We start from the raw sequence: 25,666 nt of genomic DNA on the forward strand, positions 1-25,666 counted from the left end.
GTCATGGCGCCATGGGCATGATCTATGTAAACAGTGTCACTACATGTGTGTCTCTAATTAATCGTGTTTTCAAGCACAGTTCACCGTCTGAAGGACTTATAAACTTGCACACTCGTGCATGATGACATGAGGATAAAGTAGGTACCATCAAAGAAGTTTTATGTAAGAGGATTAGGTTACTTTAGCCACATATAAGTGAATACCTCGGTACCCACAACCCCTAACCGTCACCTGAGGCCACCGGTGGTATCCCTGATTTGAGTGACGTCATTTTGACGTCATAAGTATCTTCCCAGGTAACTGGGTCTGAATTTTACTGAAGTAACTTGCTATAGACAGGAGACGTTCTGGGTACTAAATATTCACTTGTCATATATATATATATATATATATATATATATATATATATATATATATATATATATATATGATTATTTTTCTTATATTTAACCATTGTAATTATAGGAGATGGCTTGATCATAGTTCCTGGCTGCTCCTATCGCAACTTTTTAGTTGAGGTACATGTTATTAGTTATTCCTCCTGCATTAATGTAGTAGTTTAAAAGGCTTCACTACAAATGTATTTTTAAGTAATTGTCACACACATATACGTATACAGTTTATGTAGAGTTCACATTATTCACTTGCTTTTTTCCTTAATGTGTGTAGTATAATCGTACAGCATATATATGGTCCTCAGTGCTTGACTTGAATTGCAGGCAGAATATTGATGCCATGGTATCAGACGGTGGTGTGTCCAGTGGGAGTCTTGAATTAGCATGTTCCTATAAAGATGCATTGATGCATTGTTCAACATTCCTGAGGGAATCTCCTCTGTTTTTTTATTTTAAGCTTCTTGGATTTTTTCCCCGCTTTCTTCACTACAGTATGGTGTACAGTATGGTAATATACCCCCAAAGTATATTAGAAAGACATGAAGATAATTATGATTTTTTTTTATGATTTTCACCATGTATACTGGGAGACCCCGAGTTACGGACAGTCCGTACTTGCAATCAACCTCAAAAAGACAATAATTTATTTTTCCATATATACGAGCTGTAGAACTACTATATATATATATATATATATATATATATATATATATATATATATATATATATATATATATATTATACTTTGTCGCAGTCTCCCGCGTTAGCGACTTAGCGCAAGCAAACAGACGAAAGAATGACCCAACCCACCCACATACACATGTATATACATACACGTCCACACACGCACATATACATACCTGTACATCTCAACGTATACATATATAAACACACTCAGACTTATACATATATACACATGTACATCATTCAAAACTGTCTGCCCTCATTCATTTTCGTCGCCACCCCGCCACACATGAAATGACAGCCCCCTCCCCCCGCATGTGCGCGAGGTAGCGCTAGGAAAAGACAACAAAGGCCACATTCCTTCACACTCAGCCTCTAGCTGTCATGTATAATGCACCGAAACCACGGCTCCCTTTCCACATCTAGGCCCCACAAAACTTTCCATGGTTTATCCAAGACACTTCACATGCCCTGGTTCAATCCAGTGACAGCATGTCGACCCCGGTATACCACATCGTTCCAGTTCACTCTATTCCTTGCCCGCCTTTCACCCTCCTGAATGTTCAGGCCCCTATCACTCAAAATCTTTTTCACTCCATCTTTCCACCTCCAGTTTGGTCTCCCACTTCTAGTTCCCTCCACCTCTGACATATATATCCTCTTTGTCAATCTTTCCTCATTCATTCTCCATGTGACCAAACCATTTCAAAACACCCTCTTCTGCTCTCTCAACCACAGTCTTTTTATTACCACACATCTCTCTTACCCTTTCATTACTTACTCGATCAAACCACCTCACACGACATATTGTCCTCAAGCATCTCATTTCCAGCACATCCACTCTCCTACGCACAACTCTATCTATAGCCCACGCCTCGCAACCATATAACATTGTTGGAACCACTACTCCTTCGAACATACCCATTTTTGCTTTCCAAGATAACGTTCTCGACTTCCACACATTTTTCAACACTCCCAGAACTTTCGCCCCTCCTCCACCCTATGATTCACTTCCGCTTCCATGGTTCCATTCACTGCCAAATCCACTCCCATATATCTTAAACACCTCTCTTCCTCCGGTTTTTCTCCTTTCAAACTTACCTCCCAATTAACTTGTCCCTCAACCCTACTGTACCTAATAACCTTGCTCTTATTCGCATTTAGTCTCAGCTTTCTTCTTTCACACACTTTACCAAACTCAATCACCAGCTTCTGCAATTTCTCACCCAAATGAACAACCAGCGCTGTATCATCAGCGAACAACAATTGACTCACTTCCCAAGCTCTCTCAACCACAACAAACTGCATACTTGCCCCTCTTTCCGAAACTGTTGCATTCACCTCCCTAACACCTCATCCATAAACAAATTAAACAACCATGGAGACATCACACATCCCTGCCGCAAACCAACATTCACTGAGAACCAATCACTTTCCTCTCTTCCTACGTGTACACATGCCTTACATCCTCGATAAAAACTTTTCACTGCTTCTAACAACTTGCCTCCAACACCATATATTCTTAATACCTTCCACAGAGCATTTCTATCAACTCTATCATATATATGTGTGTGTGTGTGTGTGTGTGTATATATATATATATATATATATATATATATATATATATATATATATATATTTTTTTTTTTTTTTTTTTTTTTTTTTGTCGCTGTCTCCCGCGTCTGCGAGGTAGTGCAAGGAAACAGACGAAAGAAATGGCCCAACCCACCCCCATACACATGCATATACATACGTCCACACACGCAAATATACATACCTACACAGCTTTCCATGGTTTACCCCAGTCGCTTCACATGCCCTGATTCAATCCACTGACAGCACGTCAACCCCGGTATACCACATCGCTCCAATTCACTCTATTCCTTGCCCTCCTTTCACCCTCCTGCATGTTCAGGCCCCGATCACACAAAATCTTTTTCACTCCATCTTTCCACCTCCAATTTGGTCTCCCTCTTCTCCTTGTTCCCTCCACCTCCGACACATATATCCTCTTGGTCAATCTTTCCTCACTCATTCTCTCCATGTGCCCAAACCATTTCAAAACACCCTCTTCTGCTCTCTCAACCACGCTCTTTTTATTTCCACACATCTCTCTTACCCTTACGTTACTTACTCGATCAAACCACCTCACACCACACATTGTCCTCAAACATCTCATTTCCAGCACATCCATCCTCCTGCGCACAACTCTATCCATAGCCCACGCCTCGCAACCATACAACATTGTTGGAACCACTATTCCTTCAAACATACCCATTTTTGCTTTCCGAGACAATGTTCTCGACTTCCACACATTCTTCAAGGCTCCCAGAATTTTCGCCCCCTCCCCCACCGTATGATCCACTTCCGCTTCCATGGTTCCATCCACTGCCAGATCCACTCCCAGATATCTAAAACACTTCACTTCCTCCAGTTTTTCTCCATTCAAACTCACCTCCCAATTGACTTGACCCTCAACCCTACTGTACCTAATAACCTTGCTCTTATTCACATTTACTCTTAACTTTCTTCTTTCACACACTTTACCAAACTCAGTCACCAGCTTCTGCAGTTTCTCACATGAATCAGCCACCAGCGCTGTATCATCAGCAAACAACAACTGACTCACTTCCCAAGCTCTCTCATCCCCAACAGACTTCATACTTGCCCCTCTTTCCAAAATCTTGCATTCACCTCCCTAACAACCCCATCCATAAACAAATTAAACTACCATGGAGACATCACACACCCCTGCCGCAAACCTACATTCACTGAGAACCAATCACTTTCCTCTCTTCCTACACGTACACATGCCTTACATCCTCGATAAAAACTTTTCACTGCTTCTAACAACTTGCCTCCCACACCATATATTCTTAATACCTTCCACAGAGCATCTCTATCAACTCTATCATATGCCTTCTCCAGATCCATAAATGCTACATACAGATCTATTTGCTTTTCTAAGTATTTCTCACATACATTCTTCAAAGCAAACACCTGATCCACACATCCTCTACCACTTCTGAAACCACACTGCTCTTCCCCAATCTGATGCTCTGTACATGCCTTCACCCTCTCAATCAATACCCTCCCATATAATTTACCAGGAATATATATATATATATATATATATATATATATATATATATATATATATATATATATATATATATATATATATATATATATTTATTTTGCTTTGTCGCAGTCTCCCGCGTTTGCGAGGTAGCGCAAGGAAACAGACGAAAGAAATGGCCCAACCCACCCCCATACACATGTATATACATACACGTCCACACACTCAAAATACATACCTATACATTTCAATGTACACATATATATACACACAGATATATACATATATGCACATGTACATAATTCATACTGTCTGCCTTTATTTATTCCCATGGCCACCTCGCAACGCATGGAATAACATCCCCTCCCCCCTCATGTGTGCGAGGTAGTGCTAGGAAAAGACAACAAAGGCCCCATTTGTTCACACTCAGTCTCTAGCTCTCATGTTATAATGCCCGAAACCACAGCTCCCTTTCCACATCCAGGCCCCACAGAACTTTCCATGGTTTACCCCAGACACTTTACATGCCCTGATTCAATCCATTGACAGCACATCGACCCCGGTATACCACATCGATCCAATTCACTCTATTCCTTGCCCGCCTTTCACCCTCCTGCATGTTCAGGCCCCGATCACTCAAAATCTTTTTCACTCCATCTTTCCACCTCCAATTTGGTCTCCCACTTCTCGTTCCCTTCACCTGCGACTCATATATCCTCTTGGTCAATCTTTCCTCACTCATTCTCTCCATGTGCCCAACCATTTCAAAACACCCTCTTCTGCTCTCTCAACCACGCTCTTTTTATTTCCACAGATCTTGTCTTACCCTTACATTACTTACTCGATCAAACCACCTCACACCACATATTGTCCTCAAACATCTCATTTCCAGCACATCCACCCTCCTGTGCACAACTCTATCCATAGCCCACGCCTTGCAACCATACAACATTGTTGGAACCACTATTCCTTCAAACATACCCATTTTTGCTCTCCAAGATATATATATATATATATATATATATATATATATATATATATATATATATATATATATATATATATATTATATTTATTTTATTTTTTATTATACTTTGTCGCTGTCTCCCGCGTTTGCGAGGTAGCGCAAGGAAACAGACGAAAGAAATGGCCCAACCCCCCCCCTACACATGTATATACATACGTCCACACACGCAAATATACATACCTACACAGCTTTCCATGGTTTACCCCAGACGCTTCACATGCCTTGATTCAATCCACTGACAGCACGTCAACCCCGGTATACCACATCGCTCCAATTCACTCTATTCCTTGCCCTCCTTTCACCCTCCTGCATGTTCAGGCCCCGATCACACAAAATCTTTTTCACTCCATCTTTCCACCTCCAATTTGGTCTCCCTCTTCTCCTCGTTCCCTCCACCTCCGACACATATATCCTCTTGGTCAATCTTTCCTCACTCATTCTCTCCATGTGCCCAAACCACTTCAAAACACCCTCTTCTACTCTCTCAACCACGCTCTTTTTATTTCCACACATCTCTCTTACCCTTACGTTACTCACTCGATCAAACCACCTCACACCACACATTGTCCTCAAACATCTCATTTCCAGCACATCCATCCTCCTGCGCACAACTCTATCCATAGCCCACGCCTCGCAACCATACAACATTGTTGGAACCACTATTCCTTCAAACATACCCATTTTTGCTTTCCGAGATAATGTTCTCGACTTCCACACATTCTTCAAGGCCCCCAGAATTTTCGCCCCCTCCCCCACCCTATGATCCACTTCCGCTTCCATGGTTCCATCCGCTGCCAGATCCACTCCCAGATATCTAAAACACTTCACTTCCTCCAGTTTTTCTCCATTCAAACTCACCTCCCAATTGACTTGACCCTCAACCCTACTGTACCTAATAACCTTGCTCTTATTCACATTTACTCTTAACTTTCTTCTTCCACACACTTTACCAAACTCAGTCACCAGCTTCTGCAGTTTCTCACATGAATCAGCCACCAGCGCTGTATCATCAGCGAACAACAACTGACTCACTTCCCAAGCTCTCTCATCCCCAACAGACTTCATACTTGCCCCTCTTTCCAAAACTCTTGCATTTACCTCCCTAACAACCCCATCCATAAACAAATTAAACTACCATGGAGACATCACACACCCCTGCCGCAAACCTACATTCACTGAGAACCAATCACTTTCCTCTCTTCCTACACGTACACATGCCTTACATCCTCGATAAAAACTTTTCACTGCTTCTAACAACTTTCCTCCCACACCATATATTCTTAATACCTTCCACAGAGCATCTCTATCAACTCTATCATATGCATTCTCCAGATCCATAAATGCTACATACAAATCCATTTGCTTTTCTAAGTATTTCTCACATACATTCTTCAAAGCAAACACCTGATCCACACATCCTCTACCACTTCTGAAACCACACTGCTCTTCCCCAATCTGATGCTCTGTACATGCCTTCACCCTCTCAATCAATACCCTCCCATATAATTTACCAGGAATACTCAACAAGCTTATACCTCTGTAATTTGAGCACTCACTCTTATCCCCTTTGCCTTTGTACAATGGCACTATGCACGCATTCCGCCAATCCTCAGGCACCTCACCATGAGTCATACATACATTAAATAACCTTACCAACCAGTCAACAATACAGTCACCCCCTTTTTTAATAAATTCCACTGCAATACCATCCAAACCTGCTGCCTTGCCTGCTTTCATCTTCCGCAAAGCTTTCACTACCTCTTCTCTGTTTACCAAATCATTTTCCCTAACCCTCTCACTTTGCACACCACCTCGACCAAAACACCCTATATCTGCCACTCTATCATCAAACACATTCAACAAACCTTCAAAATACTCACTCCATCTCCTTCTCACATCACCACTACTTGTTATCACCTCCCCATTTGCGCCCTTCACTGAAGTTCCCATTTGCTCCCTTGTCTTACGCACTTTATTTACCTCCTTCCAGAACATCTTTTTATTCTCCCTAAAATTTAATGATACTCTCTCACCCCAACTCTCATTGATACAGTGGTTAAATTGATGAGAACTGCTATTGACGGTTGTGTAAATAAATTATACATTTCCTTTTTTTCCATAGCCAGAGGTTGAACCATTATGTGACATTCATTTTTTTCATTCATTTCAAGCTAGAAGTTTCAGTTTTCTAAATTGTTTCTTACATTTTCATATGTATATATATGTATGTGTGTGTGTGTGTATATGTGCATATGTATGTGTATGTGTGTGTATGTGTATATGTATATATATATGTATATTATCCCTCGGGATAGGGGTGAAAGAATACTTCCCTCGTATTCCTCGCGTGTCGTAGAAAGCGACTAGAGGGGATGGGAGCGGGAGGCCAGAAATCCTCCCCTCCTTGTATTAACTTTCTAAAATGGGAAACAGAAGAAGGAGTCACGCGGGGAGTGCTCATCCTCCTCGAAGGCTCAGAGTGGGGTGCCTAAATGTGTGTGGATGTAACCAAGATGTGAAAAAAGGAGAGATAGGTAGTATGTTTGAGGAAAGGAACCTGGATGTTTTGGCTCTGAGTGAAACGAAGCTCAAGGGTAAAGGGGAAGAGTGGTTTGGGAATGTCTGGGGAGTAAAGTCAGGGGTTAGTGAGAGGACAAGAGCAAGGGAAAAGAGTAGCAATACTCCTGAAACAGGAATTGTGGGAGTATGTGATAGAGTGTAAGAAAGTAAATTCTCGATTAATATGGGTAAAACTGAAAATTGATGGAGAGAGGTGGGTGATTATTGGTGCATATGCACCTGGGCATGAGAAGAAAGATCATGAGAGGCAAGTGTTTTGGGAGCAGCTGAATGAATGTGTTAGTGGTTTTGATGCACGAGACCGGGTTATAGTGATGGGTGATTTGAATGCAAAGGTGAGTAATGTGGCAGTTGAGGGAATAATTGGTATACATGGGGTGTTCAGTGTTGTAAACGGAAATGGTGAAGAGCTTGTAGATTTATGTGCTGAAAAAGGACTGATGATTGGGAATACCTGGTTTAAAAAGCGAGATATACATAAGTATACTTATGTAAGTGGGAGAGATGGCCAGAGAGCGTTATTGGATTACGTGTTAATTGACAGGCGTGCGAAAGAGAGACTTTTGGATGTTAATGTGCTGAGAGGTGCAACTGGAGGGATGTCATTATCTTGTGGAGGCTAAGGTGAAGATTTGTATGGGTTTTCAGAAAAGAAGAGTGAATGTTGAGGTGAAGAGGGTGGTGAGAGTAAGTGAGCTTGGGAAGGAGACCTGTGTGAGGAAGTACCAGGAGAGACTGAGTACAGAATGGAAAAGGGTGAGAACAATGGAAGTAAGGGGAGTGGGGAGGAATGGGATGTATTTAGGGAATCAGTGATGGATTGCACAAAAGATGCTTGTGGCATGAGAAGAGTGGGAGGTGGGTTGATTAGAAAGGGTAGTGAGTGGTGGGATGAAGAAGTAAGAGTATTAGTGAAAGAGAAGAGAGAGGCATTTGGACGATTTTTGCAGGGAAAAAATGCAATTGAGTGGGAGATGTATAAAAGAAAGAGACAGGAGGTCAAGAGAAAGGTGCAAGAGGTGAAATAAAAGGGCAAATGAGAGTTGGGATATATATATATATATATATATATATATATATATATATATATTCCCTGGGGATAGGGGAGAAAGAATACTTCCCACGTATTCCCTGCGTGTCGTAGAAGGCGACTAAAAGGGAAGGGAGCGGGGGGCTGGAAATCCTCCCCTCTCTTTTTTTTTTTTTTTTTTTTTTTTTTTTTTTTTTTTTAAAAGAAGGAACAGAGAAGAGGTCCAGGTGAGGATGTTCCCTCAAAGGCCCAGTCCTCTGTTCTTAACACTACCTCGCTATCGTGGGAAATAGCGAATAGTATAAAAAAAAAATATATATATATATGTGTGTGTGTGTGTGTGTGTGTGTGAGAAACTGCAGAAGCTGGTGACTGAGTTTGGTAAAGTGTGTGAAAGAAGAAAGTTGAGAGTAAATGTGAATAAAAGCAAGGTTATTAGGTACAGTAGGGTTGAGGGTCAGGTCAATTGGGAGGTAAGTTTGAATGGTGAAAATCTGGAGGAAGTGAAGTGTTTTAGATATCTGGGAGTGGATTTGGCAGCGGATGGAACCACGGAAGCGGAAGTGAATCATAGGGTGGGGGAGGGGGCGAAAATTCTGGGAGCCTTGAGGACTGTGTGGAAAGTCGAGAACATTATCTCGGAAAGCAAAAATGGGTATGTTTGAAGGAATAGTGGTTCCAACAATGTTTTATGGTTGCGAGGCGTGGGCTATGGATAGAGTTGTGCGCAGGAGGGTGGATGTGCTGGAAATGAGATGTTTGAGGACAATATGTGGTGTGAGGTGGTTTGATCGAGTAAGTAATAATAGGGTAAGAGAGATGTGTGGTAATAAAAAGAGTGTGGTTGAGAGAGCAGAAGAGGGTGTTTTGAAATGGTTTGGTCACATGGAGAGAATGAGTGAGGAAAGATTGTCCAAGAGGATATATGTGTCAGAGGTGGAGGGAACAAGGAAAAGTGGGAGACCAAATTGGAGGTGGAAAGATGGAGTGAAAAAGATTTTGAGTGATCGGGGCCTGAGCATGCAGGAGGGTGAAAGGCATGCAAGGAACAGAGTGAATTGGAATGGTGTGGTATACCGGGGTCGACATGCTGTCAGTGGATTGAACCAGGGCGTGTGAAGCGTCTGGGGTAAACCATGGAAAGTTTTGTGGGCCCCTGGATGTGGAAAGGGAGCTGTGGTTTCGGTGCATTATTACATGACAACTAGAGACTGAGTGTGAACGAATGGGGCCTTTGTTGTCTTTTCCTAGCGCTACCTCGCACACATGAGGGGGGAGGGGGTTGTTATTTCATGTGTGGCGAGGTGGCGATGGGAATGAATAAAGGCAGACAGTATGAATTATGTACATGTGTATATATGTTTTTCTGTCTGTGTGTGTATATATATATATGTATACGTTGAGATGTATAGGTATGTATATTTGCATGTGTGGATGTGTATGTATATACTTGTGTATGTGGGTGGGTTGGGCCATTCTTTCGTCTGTTTCCTTGCGCTACCTCGCTAACGCGGGAGACAGCGACAAAGCAAAATGAATAAATATATTAGGAGCCCATATCCAGGATTGTCCACAAAAAAAGATTATCCATCCCTCATATATTTTCAATCAATACATGATCAAGGTTTATAGTGGGTACGCGACGCTCTCCAGTTGAAATCTTTGTACATATGGTCGCTAAGGTTGGTATTTCTGGCGATGTCAGCATCCTGCCTCAAAGTAATTTAGACTATCTTGAGAGAAGAATGTTCTTTTCTTACTCTTCCTTGCTGCCACTTTATTTTGGGAATTTTGCATCTGGACACTGTATTTCTTCCACTTGTGCTTTTAGATAGTGTGTGTGTTTAGCGTCACCTCACTAACATTTCTTGGTCATCAGCTGTCTGCAGAGGGCACCCACCCCCTGGAAGAAAAGGAAGATGCCATGAAGGGTTTTCCTCGTCCAGTGTCACCTAAGAAATTGTGCTAGTTCCTAAGAATCGTAAATTTTTACAATCGTTTCATTCCACGGTGTGCTGACATCATGAATCCCCTCCACAACCTCCTCAAAGGTACCAAGAACTCTGGTGTCATCCTCAAATGGAACCCAGAAGCAGGTAACACCTTAGCCATGACCAGAGATTAGATCCCTGAACAAGGCTTTCCCACATGTTATGCACCAGCTGTCCTCCACCCGCATGTTGACAATGATTGGTTACCCATCACTTTCTTCCCTAGGAAACAATGTCATTGGATAAGTACAGCACCTTTGACAGAGAAGTGCTGGTGATTTACAGTGCCATACAGCATTTCTGGCATTTCCTGGAAGGTCAGGATCTCCATGTTCTCATGGACTATAAACCCTTGACACATGCCATCATTACCAAGAATGACATCAATTCACCTCAGGTCAACAGACATCTGAGTTACATGCCTCACTTCACCACAAAAACCCATCACATAGAGGGTACAGACAATCCAGTAGCTGATTGCCTTTCACTTCGGTGCAATTGTGCCCTCCAGCTCTACTGCCTGCACCATGATTGCTTTACCGTCATGGGTCAGCATCTTTCCATATTATCAATGCCCCTATCGCTAGCTTTGGGATAATGATTGCATGTGATGCATCTTGACCTGAACCCTCATGCCCTTTTATCCTCTAGCCACACCCAAGACACATTTTTGATGCTTTCCACTCCCTTGTGCACACAGGTATTCATGCAACACCACCTCCTCCATCACCAAATTTGTTTAGCCAGGAGTCAACACAGATGTCTTGTGGCATTGGGCCTGCTCCTGTCTCCAGTGCCAACATTCCAAGTTCCTCCATAACACACAAGCCCTGGTCCACTACTTTCCTCTCCCATCCTGCAGCTTTGATGTGATATGCACGGATAACTGCTACCTCTTGACTTTTGTCGACCATTTCTTCAGATATGTCTGCTGAGCCCACCGCCAATGCTTTCCTCTAAAGCTGGGTCTCCCAGTTCGGGGTACCTTCTGTTGTTATCTTGGACCAGAATCAACAGTTCAAGGCAACCATCTGGATGGATTCTTTTGTTTCCTTGGTTCTGCTTGTCCTTATCACCCATCCCCCAACAGTATGGTCGAAAGCTTTCATTGGCAACTCAAGGGTGCACTCATGATGCAACTTTAGCCTGAAGCCTGGACCCACAGCCTGCTCTTGCCCTACTTAGTATCCACTCAGCTATGAAAGATGTGAGTTATTTGAAATGAAAAGGCAATACAGGTGTTGTATTGAACCTAAATTACAATTGTACTTTTGTGAAACTCACTATTTGTAGTGCAATGCATGTCAAAGAATACTCCTTCCTCCCAGGCTACAGGCCTGTTGTTTTAATGAAGTACAGATCTCCGTTAAGAAGTCAACTAAGCAATGTTTAAACATCATGGTAAAACTGTTGGTAAGCTTTCGAAGATAAATGTAGAGTGTTTTGTTGACACTACCATAACTCACTTCACTCATCACTTTACTCATATATGATAGTACATGTTAAATTGTGCATGAGCATCACACACAATTGGTTGTGTGCAGAGCACTGTGTCCCACCCTCATTTCTCGACAAAGGACATTGCATTCCCCATAGGAACACTGCTTCGTACCTGGCTACAGGCATATTGTTTTCATGAAGTACAGTTATCCATTAATAATTATTAAGCATTGTTTCAATAACATTATGGTAAGATTATCTATATACTGACGAGGATAAATGTAGGCTGTATTTTGTCAACTCTACAACAGTTTATTCACACTTACAGTATATTTTATCTCGCACTTTTTTTTTCAAACACTTGCTGTCCATGAAATGGTGTGTACCACCTTTGCTCCACGTTAAGGAACTCTGCTTTCCCCAAAGGAGCACTGCTTCCGCTTTGGCTATGTGCCTCGTTTCCCTTTGTTGACTGGCTTTTCTTCGTAATTTTACCCCCTAAAGTAACCCTCATTATGTCTGAAAAGTGTAAGAGAGCTGCTACTGATGATGATATACTTGGGATACTTGGGAGGCATCAAAGACTAACTCTGGAGGTCAAGATAGAAATAGCAAAGTGATCTGAGAAGGATGAAACTTCTCCACAGATCATGTGTTCATTAGACCTTTGCCTTTCTATGATTGGGATGTTTCTCAAGGATAATTTATGAATTTTTGAGCATGCAAGGGGATTTGGACCTGTGAAGTCCATCATCATTACTAAAAGGAAGAGCAGTGTCATTGCTGAGATAAACTTTTGACTATGTGGCTTGGGGACCAGTACGAGTTGATATCTTGTTAGCATTATGCTGGCTCAGGAAGTTAATTGTTTGTACCGAGACTCAAAGGCTAAGCTTGATTACATTACTTGTGACAGTGAAGAGTTCATTTATTACAGGCAGGGATAGGAATACATTCACATTTTCTGCAGATATTCAATGCAACCTTTATTTTTCAACTTAAGACTTTTCAGCTTAAAAAGAGGGTCCAGGAACAGAACCTGTTTGTAAGTTAGGGACTCCCAGTATATATTTCATATGTTTATGTAACTACAAAAAATACTGTAGCCATCATACAGTTTCATACATTGAAATGGTGGTACTTTAAGATTATTACCCATTAATGGCAGGTAAAAATGAGCAAAGGTGTTCATGAGAAACTCCGGTGATTGTATTGTAGAAAACATGTCAGTATTTTTTTTTTACAAATTTTATGTCATGTATTACAGATCATATTTTTTAAGTTGAAACTTCATTATTTGATGCCAGTCAACACAGATTATGTTAATTCTTAAATGTATTTAATTCATCTGTATTGTAATTAGTCTCTCATGACTGATGCAGTGCACCAAAGAACATAAAAAGGCAGATGTTTTGTCACTTGTCTTTTCAGTATCTGTTTTGATGGTTGGTGGATATAACTAGTTATACATACTTGGTACTTTTGGAGACATATGGCACACAGGTAGACGTATATACAGTACTAGTAGTTTTCAGAAGTAAAAGAAGAAAATAAAGGTGCACAGTGCCATAGAGATGATAGCATTAATGCTGACAAATCTGTGTGAAGAAAATGGATGGTCAGATACAAGCATTTAGCATGAGATAAAAAATTGAGATCCTTATTCTTGCAATTTTGATGCTTCAATCTATACTATATGTGTATCCCTGTTATTTCCCTTATTCAGTGAGACATGTTGCATGCAGGATTGTATCAAAAATTTTGGGCTGAGCTAGTTGTGGGGTTTGCATTAACTGCTTGTCATAGGGAAGAAGTGAAGAGTTTCTAATTGTGTAGTCTCATTGAATTGTGTGCAAGTAGGTGAGAGAATCAAATACTGTTGCAAATGAAATGAAACATGAGTTTAAAAACTAGGTGCTATATTAGGATAAATGGATATGGAAGGGATATGCTGAACCTGTGCACATTATATTACTTGTATGTCACTTATATCTTGTATATGCTTACAATACAACCTATATGCAGCAGTGCTGATGGTTAACAAATTAGAAACTTGTGTAGCTTATAATATTCATTATGAGGATGAAGTGGGTGACAGGGTGCTAAAATGAAGACACTTCAGTTATGACTGTGGTGAGTAGTGCTTGAATAGTGCCTTTGGGAGTGAGGCGAGAAAGTGAGCAGTGTAAAAGGTATTATTATAGGTAGAAAGAGAGAAGGAAACTGTAACAAGAGGCATTGACTGGAAGATTGCAGAACTTTCTGAGTGTTGAATATGAGCGAGATAATTAGGTATGGGAAAAGTAATGGAAAAACATTATGAATACATGGAGTAGCATGGGAAAAGATATAAGGGATAAAGGATATGGAGTTATGAAAGGGTAAAGAGTGTTTTAGAGATACAATAGGTATATGAAACATTGTTACAATAGGGAAGGATCAAGAACTGAATGGCAGTGAACATAGAGGCAGAAAGAAGATACCATAGGTTATTTTTGAGAGAATGCTGAATGATGGACATATGTAGTTAGGATTTCATATTGAAGGGATAATCAAAGTTGAGGTGAGAAGTTGTGGCTGAGAGAGAGAGAGAGAGGAGAAAAGGAGAAATTATAAAGTTGAAGATAGTACATTGTTATAAAAGTCAATGGATATGTAGGATATTATAAGAAGTTTCTTGCTGTATTTGTCAGCTAATGATAGTAACAACAGTAGACCGCATTTTATAAAAAAGATTTATCACACGCTGTCATCTTATTAAGAATCTTTTTACAAGCAAAATTTATTTTATGCTGTCAACTGTTCTGAATTTTAGCTTACTTCTTCCAAAAGCTGGACTTGGAATGGAATTTGATAGCCTTTTGTGCTTGTTGCTCCTCCCTTAGTTTTGTTATGTAGATCATAAACACCATTGGGGCCTGTAGTTTTGCAGAAAACCAGTCACTATCCTTCTCCATACTGACATACCTGGGATGCTAAGTTGTAACAATGAACAAAGCAGATGGAAAAATGTACAGATTATATAAGAACATTTATTTATGGTGTAACACAATAGATCTTATGATGGGACAGTATATTATTTACATAGATAATTGCCCATCAATGTATGTAAAGTACAGTACATACTGATATTAACTACATTACAAACCACCATCCAAGAAGTGGCCAGTATACTCTTAGTTAAAACTCTATTTATCTAACTGTCTATATCTCTGATGCCCATTCCATCTGGGAAATCCAATAAAGGGGGGTAGCCATGGCAAAAGAGTCTCCACTTAGTTTCCACTTATCCCTTATCTCAGTGGCGTTAATTAAATCTTCAGTAATCAGGCACATCTCTAAAAGATTGTTGAAAATTCCAACATTTATTGAAGGGTTCTAGGTGCTGTTTGATTTGTAAAAATTACATTACTAATCAAATATTGGTGTTTACAGCTGTGCAGAAGACTGTATGGGATTATTCAAACATTTAGCAGAATGATAAGAGAGATGAAAGTAAAACTAGGTAAAATGTATGTAGAGATGGAGTGTAGTGGCTAGTGACAAGTCTGTTTCTAGATGACACTGAGTTGTTTGTCTAGAGTGGAGAGGAGCTTCGGAAGGTTATGTGTTTTATCATGTGTAAGCGTAGGTGATTAGGGGTATATGTAAGTAAGAGTAAAGTAATGGTGTTTGAAAGGAATCACAGTCAAAGTATAGATTTTGCAAAGTCCCTTAGAGTGAGAGAAGAAAGTGCAATAAACTGTGTTATGAATATGGGAGGAGAAGACTGGAAGAGGTGACATAATTTAAGTATTGGGGAGCTATACTGGGTACATTTGTCGAGATGGAAGAAGATATAGGAGAGAGCAGAGTCATATGTAGGAGCTATCTTGGGTAGGCTTGATGACATGGAAGGAGAGATAGAGTAGAAAGAAGAGTCTTTGGGTACCTTAATAGAATAATGAAGGGTAGAGGTGTATGTTTGGAAATTCTTCCTTGCACCTCTATCCTTCATTATTCTGTTAAGGGACCCAGTGACTATCCTACCCTCTATTGCACTCTCCTTTATCTCTCCCTCCGTATCACCAAACGTACCCAAAATAGCTCCAAAACACTTAAATTCTGTTACCTCATCCAGTCTTTCTCCCCCTGTATTTATAACAGTTTAATACACTTTCTTTTCTTTCTTTGTAGATTTATAACCATTTTCATTTTCATTGATAGTAAGATAAAAGAACAAATGAAAGATATCAGGTATCAAAGTACCCTGATCAGTGAAAAGGGGAAATGTGAAACAAATATCAACTCAAGGATTGTGATAGCAAAAACCATCCATGAGAGGGAAAAGTTGTTAAATAAGAAGAGGACTATTAAAGAAAAGATTTTGAACACATTTGTGAGAAACTGCTCTTTCTGGATCTTAAATCATCATCTTTTCGAAGCATTTGGTATGTGGATGTGGAGAAAGATGAAGGTGGGCTTGGAAAAAAAAAAAATTTCTGGAAGTTGAGGTAAACAAAAAAAAGCTGAAGGTGATCTTGAGAGGGAAGAACTTGATTTGGCATATGCTATGAAGAGATGGACTACTGAGGGATTGTTAGAGAAGTAAGTGTCCAGGGGAAAATGAAAGAATACTAGAGGATCATTTGTAGAGATGATGCAAAGAGTGAAGAAAGGAGGGAAATGGAAAAGATCGAAATATGTGAATACTGAAGATGAGTGCATAGACTGGGACTGACTCAACTATAGTGGTAAAACTCAGACACAGGTTCAAGTTATGCTGCATTATTCAGAGTTACTAGATTTTTTGTATTTTTTTTTTTTTTTATTCTTCCCATGATATCCCTGTGTATGTCATTGATGAATATAAGAGTAATTATTTAAATTTGTTACTCTTCATTACATTTAAAAAATTTACCACTAAAAACATTTAACTTGCTGAATAACTGGGACCCACATGACAGACACAGCTAACAAGATGCTAACAAACACACTACCAACTGTTATCATCTCTCTGTCTGATATTTATCTTGGAAATTTTTGTTGCAGACACGTTTTCCCTATGAGGGTCCACAATCGATGGTGAAGATGGTAGCGGTAGAATTGAAGACAGAGGTTAAGAAGGACATGAGGGCAGCCATCATTACGACCACCATAAACCCCTTTCATACCTTGTAGAAGAAATTGGATGGTTGATTAGCCTTTCTGGTAATTCTATATATTTTATCTAAACAGTTGACTTGATCTTTTAAATAGAAACAAAGGCATAGACTAGACATACAATTACAGTGTTAGAACACTTAATAGATATAATATTTTTTTTTTATATTTATTATACTTTGTCGCTGTCTCCCGCGTTTGCGAGGTAGCGCAAGATATAATATTGATAATAATGCTTGAATGAGCACAGATATCATGGTTGACAAACATGGCAACATTACAGGTAACCAACAGAGAATGGTAGACTTACAGGGATCCAGTGCATGTTGTGCAAGGCTAGAAAGTACCCAGAGACACTGTCTTGTTGACCTCTCTCAGACGATTGTGAAGTGGAGGTAATGTCTAAAGTTAGTCATGGGATGCATATGTTTCAAATTTCATTAAATCATTTATTCTATTTCCTTACTGTTTATTAATCAGTATTTTCATATGTACCTCCATTGAATGCATTGTCCTCAAGCACTGTAATCCCTAATGAAGTGTTTCCACATTTTTTCTTCGATAACCATCACCTATTCATATGATTTTATATAGTTTTATGCTCTTGGGGCCCCAGCTTGTGTGTGTGCTATACTGTATGGGGAGGGAGTTTTTACTCTCTTGGGGCCCTATCTTATTAATCTTATGTAAGTAATACCTATTGGCACTGTATGGGAAAGGGAGTTTTACACATTTTGGGGCTACATCTCTTGAACATTCTCTGCTGTAGTACCTTTTGAATACCTGTACTTTGCATTTACCACATACATTTTCAATTTATTCCATTTACCCGCAACTCATACAATATATTAAAGTACTTCCTTACATTTTTTCAACAAGGTTCTTGCTTACTTTCATGTTATGTCTTCTGGTTGTTTTGTCCCTACAATGAACTTTCCATTGTTTATGCCATCAGTATTGTTTAAAAACTTTAAGTTGTGTCACCCCTCACTGTTTTCTCTTCCATGGTGAGCAAATCTAAGGTTTCTAGCCTTTCCCTATAAGTCGGCCCTCTTAATTTTGGTACACTGTGCCACCTTTCATGCAAGATAGTACTCTGATTGAGGCCTTGTGTGTATGATATCCTTTGGTGGTGAATTACTTTAATGCTGGTTAAGATAGAGGAGTGTACAATAAATGCTTTCAGGTAGGTTGTCTGTGTAGCAAAAGAACCAGCTCACTCACCCACAGCCCAACCACCAACACAAAGATGAAGTATGCCAATATGACTGGCATATCAGGCCAGGCTAAGCATGTCCCTTCCTTTTCCAGGCCTCCAGCTGTGTCGTTGTTGGTCCCCACATATTCCAGAACGTTCTCAGTGGTGTCCATGCTGCCCACAGTACCTGCAGAGGCTGTCATTGTGCCCAGTGTTGCAACATCAGGGCAAGGACGAGTTAGTTTATATCTTCCTTGCCCATGTTTGTCACATAATGAAATCCTCAAATCATCGTTTGAATCTCAAAGAATGTGTATCCAGTAGGTGCTGAGTACTGTTTATAAGATGTATGATCGGATGCCTATAATTATTGTATCAAAACTATATTTTTTGAAGAACAAGATTATAACATATGCAAAGAAGAATTCCAGTCCATATTGATGTAAAAGGCACAGTACTTCAGTTGACCTATGTGGCCAGTGGCCTTTGAGCCTAGCATTCAGAATATGGTGACCTGTAAGCTTAGCTTTCATTGTAAGCCTAGATCATTCACTTTATGTTGACATTGTAAGCCCAGCATTCACTTCATGTTAATTTGTGAGCCTAGCTTCATTGCACATTGACCTGTGAGTTTATCATTCATTGTATGTTACCTGTGACCCAACATTCATTGTGTTGATCTGTAACCCAAGCATTTATTGCATGTTGACCTGTGAGCCAAGCTTTCATATTTTGACATGAGAACCTTGAATTCAATATGTTATATATTAATCTGTGACCCCACCATTCATTGTATGTTGATCTGTGACCCCTAGCATTCATTGTACGTTGACCTGTAAGCCTATTTTTCATTTCATGTTGATCTGCAAGTCCATTCATTGTGTGCTGACCTTTGAGCTCAGCATTCATGTGTTGACATGAGAAACTTGGTCAGTGTATGTTTTATGTTGCATTGTGACCCTTAGCATTCATTGTATGTTGACCTGTGAGCCAAGCTTTCATATGTTGACATGTGGACCTTGAATTCAGTTTGTTGACATTTTGTCAGTGAACTTTGAATGCAGTATGTTGACCTGTTGGCATGTGAACCTTGAACTCACATCCCAATTAACTTGTCCCTCAACCCTACTGAACTTAATACCTTGCTCTTATTTACATTTACTCATAACTTTCTCCTTTCACACATTTTTCCAAACTCAGTCACTAACCTCTGCAGTTTCTCACTTGATTGAACCACCAGAGCTGTATCATCGGCGAACAACAACTGACACATCCCAGGCCCTCTCGTCCCCAACAGACTGCATACTTGCCCCCTCTCCAAAACTTTAGCACTTACTTCCTAACTACCCCATCCATAAACAAATTAAACAATCATGGGGACATCACACACCCCTGCTGCAGACTGGCCTTCACTGGGAACCAATCACTCTCCCCTCTTCCTACTCACACACATGCTTTACATCCTTGATAAAAACTTTTCATTGCTTCTAGCAGCTTACCTCCCACAGCATGTACTCTTAAACCCTTAAATGCTACCAACAAATCTATCTGTTTTTCTAAATATTTATCACGCACGTTCTTTCACCACTCTCTTCCCCCAAAAAATTCTCTCTCCGTCTTTGAAAACCTCAACAAATTTTCACCTTCGCCTCTACAAGATTGTGGTCTGACTTCCCTCCAGCTCCCCCTCTCAGCACATGTACATCAAAAAGTCTCTATTATATGCCTATCAATTAACTTATAATTCAATAATGCCCTTTGACCATCTACCCACCTTTATATTTATTTTATTTATTATACTTTGTCGCTGTCTCCCACGTTAGCGAGGTAGTGCAAGGAAACAGATGAAAGAATGGCTCAACCCACCCACATACAAATGTATGTGCATACACGTCCACACACGCACATATACATACCAATACATTTCAACGTATACATATATATAGTGGTTCCAACAATGTTGTATGGTTGCGAGGCGTGGGCTATGGATAGAGTTGTGCGCAGGAGGGTGGATGTGCTGGAAATGAGATGTTTGAGGACAATGTGTGGTGTGAGGTGGTTTGATCAAGTAAGTAATGTAAGGGTAAGAGAGATGTGTGGAAATAAAAAGAGCGTGGTTGAGAGAGCAGAAGAGGGTGTTTTGAAATGGTTTGGGCACATGGAGAGAATGAGTGATATGTGTCGGAGGTGGAGGGAACGAGGAGAAGTGGGAGACCAAATTGGAGGTGGAAAGATGGAGTGAAAAAGATTTTGTGTGATCGGGGCCTGAACATGCAGGAGGGTGAAAGGCAGGGTAAGGAATAGAGTGAATTGGATCGATGTGGTATACCGGGGTTGACGTGCTGTCAGTGGATTGAATCAGGGCATGTGAAGCGTCTGGGGTAAACCATGGAAAGTTGTGTGGGGCCTGGATGTGGAAGAGGGAGCTGTGGTTTCGGGCATTATTGCGTGACAGCTGGAGACTGAGTGTGAACGAATGGGGCCTTTGTTGTCTTTTCCTAGTGCTACCTCGCACACATGAGGGGGGAGGGGGATGGTATTCCATGTGTGGCGAGGTGGCGATGGGAATGAATAGTGGCAGACAGTGTGAATTGTGTGCATGGGTATATATGTATGTGTCTGTGTGTGTATATATATGTGTACATTGAGATGTATAGGTATGTATATTTGCGTGTGTGTGTTTACATTGTATATGGGGGTGGGTTGGGCCATTTCTTTCGTCTGTTTCCTTGCGCTACCTTGCAAACGCGGGAGACAGCGACAAAGCAAAATAAATAAAATAAATACATATATATATATATACAAAGACATGTACATACATACATCTGTACATAATTCATACTTGCTGCCCTTATTACTTCCTGTTGCCACCCCACCACACATGAAATGACAACCCCCTCCCCCTGCACGCACTTGAGGTAGAGCTAGGAAAAGACAACAAAGGCCACATTCGTTCACATTCAGTCTCTAGCTGTCATGTATAATGCACCGAAACCACAGCTCCCTTTCCACATCCAGGCCCCACAAAACTTTCCATGGTTTACCCCAGTTGCTTCACATGCCCTAGTTCAATCCATTGACTGCACATTGACCCCGGTATACCACATCTTTCCAATTCACTCTATTCCTTGCAAGCCTTTCACCCTCTTGCATGTTCAGGCCCTGATTGCTCAAAATCTTTTTCACTCCATCCTTCCACCTCCAATTTGGTCTCCCACTTCTCTTCGTTCCCTCCACCTCCGACACATATATCCTCTTTGTCAATCTCTCCTCACTCATTCTCTCCATGTGACCAAACCATTTCAAAACACCCTCTTCTGCTCTCTCAACCACACTCTTTTTATTACCACACATCTCTCTTAACCTTACATTACTTACTCGATCAAACCACCTCACACCACATATTGTCCTCAAGCATCTCATTTCCAACACATCCACCCTCCTCCGCAGAACCCTATCTATAGCCCACGCTTTCGCAACCATATAACATTGTTGGAACCACTATTCCTTCAAACATACCCATTTTTGCTTTTTGAGATAATGTTCTCGACTTCCACACATTCTTCAACGCTCCCAGAACTTTCGCCCCCTCCCCCACCCTATAATTCACTTCCGCTTCCCTGGTTTCATCTGCTGCCAAATCCACTCCCAGATATCTAAAACACTTCACTTCCTCCAGCTTTTCTCCATTCAAACTTACCTCCCAATTGAGTTGTCCCTCAACCCTACTGCACCATTACTACTCATCCTGGTATTGGGAGGTTAATGATAGCTGTGTAGTGAGCCAGCACTTTTGTAGCATAGCCTGCTGGCATTTTTTAACATGGTCTCTCTTTGTGGCAAATAACACTAATCTCATGTAAGTTATTCTTCATAACTCTAGATTTTCCTTCAGTGAGTGCTGTGCACTAGCCCAGCCTTTTGGCAGAATGTTAGGAGCAATTGATGTATGCAGGAATTTTAAGACGGGAGAATTAAGGTAGAAGTAGTTGGTAAACATTAGCTGGGAGCTAATAAAATATACTTCATAACTAGATTTTACTTCAGTGAGTGCTGTGCAATAGCCCAGCCTTCTGACAAAATGTTAGGAGCAATAGATGTAGGTAGGAGTCTTAAGACAGGAGAATTAAGGTAGAAGTAGTAGGAGTTTTAAGACAGGAGAATTAAGGGGAGCAATAGATGTAGGTAGGAGTCTTAAGACAGGAGAATTAAGGTAGTAGTAGTAGTCAAGAGCATATGTAGGTAGGAGTTTTAAGACAGGAGAATTAAGGTAGTAATCAAGAGCATTAGCTGGGACCATTTGGTAGTAGTAGTAAGTTGTAACATTAGCAGGAATATTAGGTAGAAGTAGGAACCTCCAAAAATCCTGCACTAGAGTTGCCCTCTGTTAGTGGCCTGTTTAGGATGAGGCACTTAAAGGCTAAGAAGCAGCAGTGGAGTTAATTATGGTGAGTTAGATGCCGTGAAGGGAGTTCCCAAAGGAAATGGGCATCAGTGATATAGATAGATCTTGCATAAATATTAGTATATATAAGGAAATTATAGGAAGATTTGGGACTATATCACAAGCACCTTTGGATTTCTTTACCTGGAGATTTCTCAAATTGGAATTATATAAAACAAGACCTACAAATATACAGAGCTTACAGGGACATATGAAGATTAATTCAAATTTTAGTTCACAGATGCTGGAGAGAGCTCCTGCAATGCAACAAACAATTCAGATCAGCAGAGACAGCAATGAAGGTGCTCACATAGAATAAACCAAAAAAAATTTTGATTATAAAATCACTTGTTCCTTTATAAAAACCATATATATATGTATGTATGTATGTATATATATATATATATATATTCTGCAGGAATAACAAATTATAGATCAGCAGAGAGCAATGGTGGTGCTCACATAGAATAAACCAAATTTTTTTTATATGAAATCACTTATTCCTTTATGAATACCATACATAGTATATATTAGTATATATATAAGGAAATTACAGAAAGGTTTGGAAGACCATATCACAAGCACCTTTGGATTTTTCAAATTGGAATTATAAAACAAGACCTACAAATACAAATATACAGAGCTTACAGGAACATATGAATAATTCAAATTTTAGTTCACAGATGCTGGATAGTGCTCTGTAATGCTGCAAACAGAATTCAGATCAGCAGAGACAGCAATGGTGCTCATAGAATAAACCAAAAATTTTTTTGATTTCTATAAAATCACTTGTTCCTTTATAAAAACCATACATATGGTTTTTCTGCAGGAAAAACAAGTTACAAACTAAATAATGGAACTTGAAATCAAATCTTAAACCTACATTAAACTATGATTAAACCACATACAAGGTGCAAATATTTAAATATACAGCACTGGTCTTTAATATACCACATATACCAAGAGATCTAACACTAAGAGCTTAGACAAATAATGCTGCACTGCAGATAATCACAATATGCAAGAGCCATGTAATCACCCTCTTGGCAAACATTTTGTATATAGTATACCCTGTGGCTCCTTTATATACAACACCCTACCTTACACCAATTCACTAAGGTGGGAAAGTGATTATTAAAAAAAAATACAGATGACTGCCATTTCCCACCTTAGTGACATAGGCCCAAGAAACACAAAAAAAAAGACATCCACAAATATTTACATACATATGTCAGCAAGGTAATACCAGGAAACAAACGAAGACTGGCCCATCCACTCATATACACATAATGGAAAGGATCACAATTTTGCACGTGATCAAGATATTCCTATGAGTCCACGGGGAAAATGAAACATGAAAAGTTCCCAAGTGCACTTTCATGTAATAATCACATCATCAGGGGAGAGACAAGAGAGGAATATAACAGTCAGTTGATATACATCGAAGAGACGAAGCTAGGACGCCATTTGGTAAACGTGATTGTCCATCGTCTCTTCGATGTATATCAACTGACTTATATTCCTCTCTTGTGTCTCCCCTGATGATGTGATTATTACACGAGAGTGCACTTGGGAACTTTTCGTGTTTCATTTTCCCTGTGGACTCATAGGAATATACACATAAATGCACATATAGATAACATGTACATATTCATACTTGCTTGCCTTCATCCATTCCTGGCTCTACCCTGACCCATAGGATACAGCATCGCTACCTCCTGCTTCAGAGGTAGCACCAGGAAAACAGACAAAAAGGCCACAATCATTCACACTCAGTCTTTAGCTATGTATAATGCACCAAAACCACAGCCCCTTATCCACATCCAGGTAGCCATTTCCTGCATTAGCATCAAGAACAGATGACAGTCTCAGAAGGGGTAGGATATATGTGTGATATATGCATATGTGACAATCATTTAACCTTACATTCATTTAGACTGACTTTGTTACAAAGTACTATATGGGTCAGCCTAAGTACTTCCCACATGAAAGGAACCATCCAACACTTTTGACAGCACTGGGTCATCATGGTGATGAATGGCTGACTGCATCACTCCATCTTCTAAGCCTTGGCTATGTTGACCTCTTCTTTGGGCAGTGACCATCTCCAATATAAGGGCAGCCAGACAACTGTCAGGTACAGGCTCTATGGTTGCAATAGCATGTTCCTAAGCTGTAACAACAAGAAATTGAATAAAATTAATATATTATTGGATCGTATTGCAGTGGAATTTATTAAAAAAGGGGGTGACTCTGTTGATGATTGGTCGGTAAGGATATTCAATGTATGTATGGTTCATGGTGAAGCGCCTGAAGATTGGCGGAATGCATGCATAGTGCCATTGTACAAAGGCAAAGGGATTGAAAGTGAATGTTCAAATTACAGAGGTATAAGTTTGTTGAGTATTCCTGGGAAATTATATGGGAGGGTATTGACTGAGAAGGTAAAGGAATGCACAGAGCATCAGACTAGGGAAGAGCAGTGCGGTGTCAGAAGTGGTACAGGATATGTGGATCAAGTGTCTGTTTTGAAGAATGTATGTGAGAAATTCTTAGAAAAACAGATGGATTTGTATGTAGCATTTATGGATCTGAAGAAGGCATATGATAGGGTTGATAGAGATGCTTTGTGGAAAAGTAAATAGGAGGGTAGGAT

At 40.2% G+C, this 25,666-nt stretch overlaps 2 long non-coding RNA genes across 3 annotated transcripts in view; one reads left to right on the top strand and one right to left on the bottom strand.

Annotated features, from left to right (window-relative positions):
- Nucleotides 1-23,344, top strand: LOC139760355 (uncharacterized). 2 transcript variants are annotated; one of them, XR_011715321.1, is made up of 4 exons: nucleotides 1-137; nucleotides 17,258-17,416; nucleotides 18,680-19,015; nucleotides 23,245-23,344. It is a non-coding gene; the product is annotated as an uncharacterized lncRNA (long non-coding RNA). The 2 variants fall into 2 exon arrangements; XR_011715320.1 differs by having other exon boundaries at nucleotides 18,680-23,344.
- Nucleotides 21,772-25,666, bottom strand: part of LOC139760356 (uncharacterized) — an 82,167-nt gene continuing 78,272 nt past the window's right edge. The window contains exon 7 of the long non-coding RNA XR_011715322.1: nucleotides 21,772-25,183. This is a non-coding gene — a long non-coding RNA (uncharacterized lncRNA). The remainder of the gene's footprint in view (nucleotides 25,184-25,666) is intronic.

This window comes from Panulirus ornatus, chromosome 36 (genome assembly GCF_036320965.1).
Source record: "Panulirus ornatus isolate Po-2019 chromosome 36, ASM3632096v1, whole genome shotgun sequence".
NCBI lineage: Eukaryota > Metazoa > Arthropoda > Malacostraca > Decapoda > Palinuridae > Panulirus > Panulirus ornatus.